At 40.3% G+C, this 9,850-nt stretch overlaps 1 long non-coding RNA gene across 1 annotated transcript; it reads left to right on the top strand.

Moving 5' to 3' along the window:
- Positions 1 to 1,106: 1,106 nt before the first annotated feature.
- LOC114616105 lies at positions 1,107 to 9,465 on the top strand. The gene is made up of 3 exons (XR_003710595.1): positions 1,107 to 1,540; positions 1,715 to 1,785; positions 9,269 to 9,465. It is a non-coding gene; the product is annotated as an uncharacterized LOC114616105 (long non-coding RNA).
- The last annotated feature ends 385 nt before the right edge of the window (positions 9,466 to 9,850 follow it).

The following is a 9,850-nucleotide window of genomic DNA, read 5'->3' as shown; positions in this document are numbered from 1 at the left end:
TCTTTGCTTTTGTTTTTTTGGGTTTATTTTTTTTTTGTTTTGTTTATTTTTTTATTTTTTCCACAAAACAGGGTTTCTCTGTAGCCCTGAGTGGTCTAGAACTCATTCTAGACCAGGGTGGCCTGGAACTAACAGAGATCCACCTGCCTCTTCCTCTCCTTCCACAGTGGTGGGATTCAAGGGATGAGCCTTCCACCACTGCCTGTCTTGAGTTATTTTTACAGAATATTTTTTCCATGTCTGTATCTATTCTGTCAGGTGAGAGAATTAATTCAATTATAAATATCTTTCTAGCAATGTCTAAGAAGAAAAGTTGGCCAGCTTGAAGCCTGCATTTATTTGTATTATAAACTCCATATTGTAATCAAGTGTTACCTTATTGAACTGTATATATTTCTATAAGTCCAGTTTGTGCACACACACAGATAAACACACACAAGAACATATGTTCCACAAGAAAGTCTAAGGGGTTGAAAAATGTTTCATCAGCTTCGTCTTGCAGTAGTTGGGAAATAACAGAGAGACCCACAGTGGACAGTGTGGCGAGAGTGAGAGTCTTGTAGAACACTTGCTCATGAATGGCCCCTCAGGTTCCTGGGAGCTAAGCAGATGATGACCCTTAAGAATGTAAGAGTCAGAGGGCATGCATAACACCAAGGAAACTGTCTTCTAGACATAACAGGGCTGACACACATCAGAATTCTCGGAGAACCCACAGCATGCGCAGGGCGTACAGAGGTTGAAGATATGATCCCAGCTCTGATAAGTCTTTTGTGTTTGTGTTATAGTTTCTGATTTTATATTTTTATGGATTTTGTATTTGTATGTCTTTCTGTGTACCTATGTGTAATACTTGTCCTTTGTAAAGGTAACCTTTATTCTTCTGTATGATTGTTGTCTTGGGGGCTTTATTACCTTCAGTCTGTTAACCTAAGCCTAGTCCTTGAACCTTCTAACTTCTATACAGTCTTATTGGGCCTAGAATGTTTTCAGCCTCTGCGACTTGCTGCTGAATAACTCACCCCTTCTAGGTCTTTCTGATCTCTGGCTGGTTCATCAACCCTGCTTTTCTGGCTCAAACTCCGCTCCAAGCTGACTTATTCAATCTGGCTTTTCTCTAGGTTTCTTACTGAATCGCTGTGCTTGGCCTCACACTAACTTTGATGATCTGTTTTAACCTTTGGGCTCCTCATTCTCTGGCTTCTTTAACTGTATCTAGTTTGTCCTCACTCTGCAAGATGTGTGCTAGGGCTGAGCCCTACCATGACAAGGTCTTGCCAGGTCGCATTCTTCGGGTTCACAATGTGATCAAATATCCTGCAGTAGTGCTTTTCTTTTTATTTTTTAAACTTCTGATTTGTTTGTATTTTACACCCCTTCACCCATTTTTAAAAAGATGGGATCTCTGTAGTCCAGGGTGACCTAGAACTGAAAGATCCGCCTGCTCTGTCTCCTGAATGCTGTAATTAAAGGAGTGAATCACCATATAGCCCGTGTTTGATTTTTAAAGTGAGGCAAGAAAGGAGGCCTGGAGGTGGAGGTAGGTGGTTAGAGAAGATGAGTGGGGAAGGGGAAACCATGATCAGAATATATTGTGTGAAAAATTATTGAAGGATGAGCAAAGTGTCTGTGTCCTAGTGGGAATTCATGCCATATGCAGAGAGCACAGGTTAGAAAGCGGTGTCTGATGTGAACTGTCTCTGCCTCTTCTTAGGTCTTTAAGCAAAGAGCTGCCAACAATTCAACAAAGAGTATGAGAAATGGAGGCGAATTCCAGTGTCTACTGTGAGTACAGTGTTTCAGACAAGATCTGCCAGAAGGGGAGATCTGAATGTTTAATGTGAATGCAATTTAACTCCTGAGAAAATATTAACAATGAGGTGGTTGGTGAGGCCAAAGTTTGGTTTTACTGAGAACCAAACACTTTGGTTAGACCAAGAGCACAATAGTTTGATCTTGTCCTTTCCAACTGGATGGTATATAAGGCAGCCATATTTCTTGTGGGTTTTCTTTTTTTCCAAACAAGAAGGGAGGGGGAAGACATTACAAAATGGCGCTTGTATAAATATGAAGTATAACACTGCCACCATGAGGAAGCAGTTTCAAAACATATAACGCCATTTCAGCTTCCTGCCCTCTTCCGTAGAGCAGTGATTCTCAACCTGTGGTTTGCATACCAGATGTCCTGCCTATCAGATAATTACATTATGATTCATAAGAATATCAAAATTACAGCCATGAAATTGCATCGACAGTAATGATTTCTGTTTGGGGGTCAGCACAGTATGAGGAACTGTGGGACAGGGTCTTGGCATTAGGAAGGTTGAGAACCACTGACTCGGGTTAAGGTTGGTCTGTAGAGGTTTGGAGAAGCTAGTGCTAGAAGCTGGCCTTCCTTAAATTCCTCTAAGGCCCTAGGAGAGCCTGTATGCTCTAGGTGTTAACAATTATCAAAGAAGTTATATTTACTGTCTGAAATAGTTTATGCTGTTTTCTATAAGAACCTTTTAATTGTTCCTGAGTACATCAAAATAAATACTAGATGCCTTGTGATTGATTGCATGACGACTGCTTATTCGATATGACTCCTTAATCTTCATAGTTTCTCTTTTAAAAAGTACTTGTTTATATTTTGAATGCATGCACAGAAATATTTGAGATGATCAGTTCAACAACTAATCAGGGTAATCTTGAGGCTGTGCAGTGAAAGTATCCTGGGGCTTGTACCATACATGAGGCCTTCTGCTTGCATCCTATCTAAACACTTCATCAACAGTCGAGCCAGCCTGCAATCCTAGCAGTAGAAGGTGGAGGCAGGATGATCAGAAGTTTAAAGTCATAATAGGCTACTTTGGGTCTTTTAGACCACTTGGGCTTCAAGACTCCATCTCAGGAGACTAAGGGAAACCTAGGCTGCTAAAGAAGCAATAGAATATAGTTAAGAACTGTTGAACTAGTTTTTGTTGCTCTCTTTGTCAATACCTTAGTTATGAGAAGTGTTTATAGAAATCCATTAGTCTATAAGAATTATTGAGTTAACAGAAGAATCTTTTGCAGAACCTCAGACCAGATCTGTTATTAGAGATGCCTTCCTCTAAGCACCAAATTTAAATTCCAGAACACTCTTCTCCCTTTTTATTTGGAACGTCCATTTTGTGTCTGAGACAGAGATTTGATGCAGTGGCAAAGAATGGGGCATAGAGTGCTGGGCAAACAGAGGTCCAGCTGCATGAGAAACACCTCCTAGAGGAAGCAGGGAACATAGTTGATTTCTTCCTTCCTTCCTCCCTCCTTCCTTCCTTCCTTCCTTCCTTCCTTCCTTTCTTTCTTTTTGTTTTTGTTTTTTTGTTTTTGGGTTTTTTTTTTGTTTGTTTGTTTTGGTTTTGGTTTTTCAAGACAGGGTTTCTCTTTATAGCCCTGGCTGTCCTGGAACTCACTCTGTAGACCAGCCTGGCCTCAAACTCAGAAATCTACCTGCCTCTGCCTCCCAAGTGCTGGGATTAAAGGTGTGTGCCACCACTGCCCAGCACACCTTTGATTGTTAAGAAATCAATTCTTTTGCTAAAAGTTTGGTTTCAGATGAAAAAAACAAAAGAATAATTAGACCCTTCAGAAGATCCTATAGAAGTCAAAACAGTTGTGTTCCCTGGCGCCTTTTTCTCCAGGTGATGTTTCTCAGGTAGGAAGGGCACTAAGATGATGTTTTTGACCACAGCTAGTGCATTACTAACGCCACAAGGATGTACAATTGCCAAGAAAGCATGATTTCCCATGAAGCTTCTCAGTGATGGGGAAAGTGTAGGCTGGAGAAGGCTAGGGTCTTGAGCTTGCTCTGTTGACCCAGCTAGGCAGCAACACTCCATCCTTCTGTAGGGTGGGAATCCCACATAAACCCCAGCATGCACAGGTCCAAGATACAATTGTAAAGTAAGAATTTAGTATAAAGCCAGGAAGAAGCATGGCTCCAGAAGTGGCTCATCAGTTAAGAGTATTTCTTGCTTTCCCAAAGGACCTGGGCTTGGTTCCCAGCACCCTAACTGAAATGAATGGGGTCTCAACTTCCTGTTAAATGTAGTGTCAAGGAAACCAACACCCCCTTTTGGCCTTTGTGGTTACTTGCACACACATAACATACACTCATACACCTAGGCATATACACATGCATACACACATATAAAATCTTCAAAGAAAGCATGAGGCTATAAACCTGTATTCTGATTTTAAAAGTTTGTATTGTATATGAGTAGAAACTTACTAATGTATTAAATAATACATTGGTTTTTTTCTTTGTTTTTTTTTTTCTTTTTCTTAGTTTCCAGGCTAACAATTACTCATTAGAATATGCAAGCCTCAAACTCTGAGCTATAACAATTCCTTAGCCTTGGCTATGTTATATATACTAAGCTCCAACCTTCAAAATGAAAGACATGAAAATCATTGTGCAACATAATTCATTTCAATGCACATTTAATGAGTGCTTCATTATCTATAGTGAGCTGTGTGTCTAGGCATTGGGTGAGTTGCAGTCAATGTGGAAAATTCATCAGTGTGAATATTAAGTTTAACGAAAGTACTTTCTGGATCCTGTGTATGGTGTATATCTTAAGCATCAATGAGGAAAAATAACACTGATGCCCAACTGAAAGCATGATGAAGAATTAAGGGATCCAAAGTGAAACCAGGGGAAACTGTTAGACTGTTGGAAGCACTGGAACACTGGAAATGCTTGGGTTTCTGGAGCATTCAATCTTCAGCAGGCCCCAGATCTTCCTTACAGGCCACATCCTGCTGTCCACACAGGGCCTGTTACATCCATCACGACTGGGAGTATGAAACCTAGGGAACAAGTGAATCTGGTAGACAACCTGTGTTCCTGGTGCCCACTTTGCTCCAATCCAGGTCCTGAATTAGCTGTAATTTCATTTCTTACCTAAAACTGAATGCTGAGACTTGTCCCCGAGATCCAAAGACAATCAGGTACCATGAGAAAGGACTGGACCTAGAATGCTGCTGGCTGAAGAAGAGGAGAAATGCAGGATTGTCATTGACTAGGCCTTCACTTCTGGCTCTCAGGTCTTCAGAGAGGATGCACAAGAAAGGAGGGCAGGTGCTTCAGACACTTTCAGTCTGCCCCAATCTGTCTGGCTCTCTTTTGGTGCTTGAGGTCTGATACAGGTCCTTATCCAATAGATGTGGTATCAACATAAAATTAAAATGGAAGCTGCACTATCCAGATCAATTTTTCTCACAATATAGGAAAAATGCAAAGAGGGCTCCCATTTATTACAGTTTGTAAAGGCAGGAGGAGAGAGCTGTAGTCAGGACACCATTGGTTCTCGGGGTCAACACTGCAATTATGCAGAAAATGTTTCCCACATACCCACACTTGTACACCTCGTCCTGAATCTTGTTGCCAGCAACTTTGAAGGGTAGGGAAGGATCAGGGGGATTCTTAAATGGGAAACCCTGCCGTTTACTGATTTTTTTTTCCCCCTCCTTCTGTCGTAAGACTGCAATCACAGGACCTTTCAGAGTATTAGTGCAGACCCTGCTGACTGAGGGCCCAGGGCCAAGTGCACAGTTGAGTTGTGGTCCAGGAACAGGAAGCAGAGGGATGGAGGAACAGGAAGCAGAGGGGCGGGTTTCACCCTGCTCAGCTAGCGATGTTAATCTACTAGCTGGTGTCCTAGGGCGGCCTCAGTCTCCAGGATCTGATGAGACAGCACTACAGTCTGAGTTTCTGTTGGGGCCTGAGGAGAAGTGGGGTAAGCCCAACTAGGCACCCACAGCTGTTCTTGTTGTTAGTAATCGCCATCTTCTGCCATTGCTAAGAATCATGGGAAGGAAGCCCAGTGGTGCTGTGAGTTGTGAAACCGTGTCCTCATGATGGCAGTAGAGCTCCACTCACGAGCTTGTGAGCGATTGTCCCCCGCCCTTTGTGTCTGAAAAAACGGCAAGGGTGGCTGTCCTGAGTTTTGTTCATACTTGATACTTTGAACAGTATTTTATTTTCTTTCATTTCATTTTATTGATCTTGTATTCCATGTGAAGTGAATCTGAGGCCTAATTCTACCTACTTTGAAGAGTCCTTGGACTCTTTTCCTTCTGTTAAATAGGATATTTCCTTTCTGAAAAGATGGAATTCACAGAGAAATGCACCAAAGAATATGGCTGCCTAAAGTTTTGTGGATCTTGAAATAGTTTCCTCAGTTTGCCTAGGTCTGAGTACGTGGAAAGGTATTTTTTGTGTGTATCCTGTTTTCCACATTCAGCCAAACTGAAGCTCAGATTTAGCAGAGATTTTAGGATTCTTCCCTCTGCTATGGAGGGTATTTCCAGTTTCGTTCATTTTCACCTGTCCAGGAGCATAGCGTTATTTAAATTTTTGCTGCTATTTATTTCTTGTAATTTCTATACAAGTATGCTCTGAGGTTTAGGAGAAGATAAATATGAAGTGTCATAGCCGAGGGGTTTGAATGCTGTGTGCCCTAGGTCCTTGGTTTGATCCTCAGTAACTTGAGTATGCAACTGTCAGGTTTTCAACTTCAAGTATTTTGAGAAATATTAACGATAGTAAATCTTACTTGTAATATTTAGATGGAATTGTAGGTAAGATTTAATGAGATTAATATGAGATCTCATTTTTTATGAGAACTGATTAATTATTTTTAGTGAATGTTTTCTATGTGTGTGAAGCTATTCTGCTGGCTAAGCACATTTACTGAAAAATAAGATACATTTTCAGTGATTTCATGTTGCCTTGGGACATCAGATTTCACAATGTCTAAGAAAAATTGGCCCTCCAATAGTCCCAATAATGTTTAATATGTGAAAGAAGCATATGTCTTGCATTTCCATATACCATCTTAATAATAATATATATGCTTGTGTAAGTTTTGATCACTTTATAGTATCTATAATTTGGACATTGTTTTAAAATGGTATTTATTTAAAGACTTTCCTGTCGTGATTTTATATATATATATTTCATTAATTCATGGTATAGCTCATTCAGGAGTTTTTTATTTTAATATTGTTTTCAAGTAGTATACAAAATAATAGGTTTCACCAAGGCACTTTTTATATATACTTTGCTCTTGTTTTTCTCCCTCTGAGCCTGTCTTCCCTGTCCCCCTGCTGACATTCCTTTTACCCCTCCCTCTTCCAATAAGTGCCATTTTCTCTTTCATGTCACAGTAGTCCATTTCTCACTGAACACGTCTCCCCCCTCAGAGCTTCTCTGTTCCTCTCATGATCCCATTTCTAATTTCATGATCCAGTTACAACACCAACTTACACATAGACAAATGTGTGTGCATGCTCACATGAATGCAAACTTTAACTCTGCATATGAGAGAGAACAATTTGTATCTGTCTGTCTGAGCCTGAGATTTTCTTCACGCTGATTTTCTTGTTCTATATATTATTTTCCATGTGTTTCTATTACTTCATTTTTTCTTCATGGCCAAAAAACACTCCACTTTCCATATGTATTTTCATTTTCCACATGTCAAATCTTGTTCACACTGCAGCAGTAAACATGCAAACATCTTTGTGGCAGAACCCAGAGTCCTTTGACGATTCAAGATATGGTCACATTTTACTATTGTCGCTTAGTTCTGACATTAATTTTCACCTGATGGTATTATTATTATACCCAGATATGTAGTGTAAAAGCAGGGACTATTTGACAAATATCCAAAGTAAAAGGATGTATTTTAAAATCAGTCTTCAGTGCCTGAAGTGAAATCTCAGTAGTTAAATGTACAGTTTTCTCTTGCAGTGAACACAGATTATAGCCTCAGCACCCACATGATGGCTCACACTTGTCTGTTACTCCAGTTCCAGGGATAAAATTCCTCCTTCTATCTTCTTGGAGGAAGAATACCTGAGTGGTGCACCTCCATTCCTGGTGGAAAATGCTGACACACGTAAAATTTGAAACCAAGTTAGCAGTCATTGGTGCTGTCTTCATAGCTCATAGTGCTTTGCTGGAATACAGGAAGATCTAGATTTTATCCCAGCATATTAAAAAATACCATTGTAAAGAACCAAACTCCAGCCCCTAATACTATGTCAGAGAATATCTAGGGAGAATCATTCAGCATGCCTAAGAAGTGTATGAGGTACTTGAGCTATAATAAATGAAGAGAAAATTGAGTCATGTGTGTACAGATGAATGGAAAGTCCAAGAATGACATATATTAATGGGGAAATTATTAAAAGAGTCTAGATTTTTGTCCACTGCCTTCAATGTGTGTTTAATTGCCCTGAAGTAGAGTATTTCTATTCAAGTATATCCACGTACATATGGGCTTGTTTCAGTGCTAATCATGCTATAATGTTTTCCATAGGATAATCAGTGCCATGCATTTGTGTATTATTTAAAGAAAAATACTGGATCTGGTGAGAGGATCAAGGTTCTTGGTTCCCAGCCTAACCACATGAATTCCGTTCCCATAATTCTAACTATAGAGGAACTCAGATTCCTGAGGTTGTCCTGAACACACACATGCATTCAAACAAATATAATAGACACACATGTATATCAGTTTTAAAAGGTAAGTAGAAATTAATGTGATGTACAGATTAATGTATTCACTGTTTAAATAGGAAATGTTGGTACCATATACATTTTGTATTATTCAAACTACAGCACACATTGTATGCTGCAGGATATTTTCAGAAACCCTAAATACAAAAATATGTATGTACACTTAAAAGTACACAAAAGTTATCATCAGGTGTCTAACAGGCTGTATGGAATGCTGATATCAAAGAAAAACTTTGTTTTCTGAACACACAGACAGAGTTAAAGAGGTTGAAAAGACCCTCAGTTCCAGTGTTCTCTCCCTCCATCTCCTCCCACTCCCCCTCCCACCTTAACCGTCCCCTTCTCGTTCCTTCAAAATATAGGTATGAGGTGTTAGTACATAATATAGTACAATCTTAATGGAAATGTATTGAATGTTCAGTTTTGATTTCAGGTCAAACATACTCTGTGATCTATCTGATTGGGATTTACAGTGATTTCAATAGACTTGCCACCCCAAATAGTATAGAGCATTAAATCTTGAGACCTTCCTAGAAATCCACTACAGTCGGGTAGTCAGCTTGGCTGGACACTCAAGTCCAGTTGCCCAAGTCAGGATGAGGTATGGTGCCCAGGGAATCTGTGAAGGGAATCAGAGAACCAGGTTTTCTGGATCCTAGGTTTGATCTTCTCAAGACCCTGAGTTGGCAGCATTTTTTTTTTCTTTCTACCTAGGACTGGATGATAAGATTTAACCTCCACACCACAAGACCAGGGGTAGACTGCTGCTGGGTGAAGGTGAGACCATAGACTTGATCATTGAGCAGCCATTGATTTCTTCAAAACACCTGATGCTTGAGGAAGGTGGGTGCCTCCAAGCTCCTTCTCCCTTTCTTACCTTCCTGCCCGGATTATAGATTCCATGCAGTTTCCTTCACACATTAGAGATTTTATTCTTGGGGTTTTGGTGGTTGATTCCTATGAAGGTACAGATGGATGTGCTAGTTGTGCCAATACTGAGAAATTCAATGGAAGGTATCCCCTCCTGCAGATGAATCCTCCTTTTAAGGAAAGCTGCCCTAGTTGCTGTACTCTGTCCATGTGTTGGAGTTTTTTTCAGACTGTAATGGCGGGGCCAGAGATTGGCAGTCAGAACACTGTCTCTACACTGGGGCAACACTGCCATCATGCGGATAATGTTTCATACTTACCCTCGCACCACTTCCTAAATCCTGCTTCTTGGCAGCCATTTTGAAGCGGAGAGGATTGGGAGATTCCTAAGTGGCGAACCTTCCCCGTTTTACTTTTAATTTTCCT

This window comes from Grammomys surdaster, unplaced genomic scaffold (genome assembly GCF_004785775.1).
Source record: "Grammomys surdaster isolate TR1022 unplaced genomic scaffold, NIH_TR_1.0 282144, whole genome shotgun sequence".
NCBI classification, from domain to species: domain Eukaryota; kingdom Metazoa; phylum Chordata; class Mammalia; order Rodentia; family Muridae; genus Grammomys; species Grammomys surdaster.
Note: the sequence above shows the minus strand (reverse complement) of the source record. Positions and strands in the feature narration are given on the sequence as shown.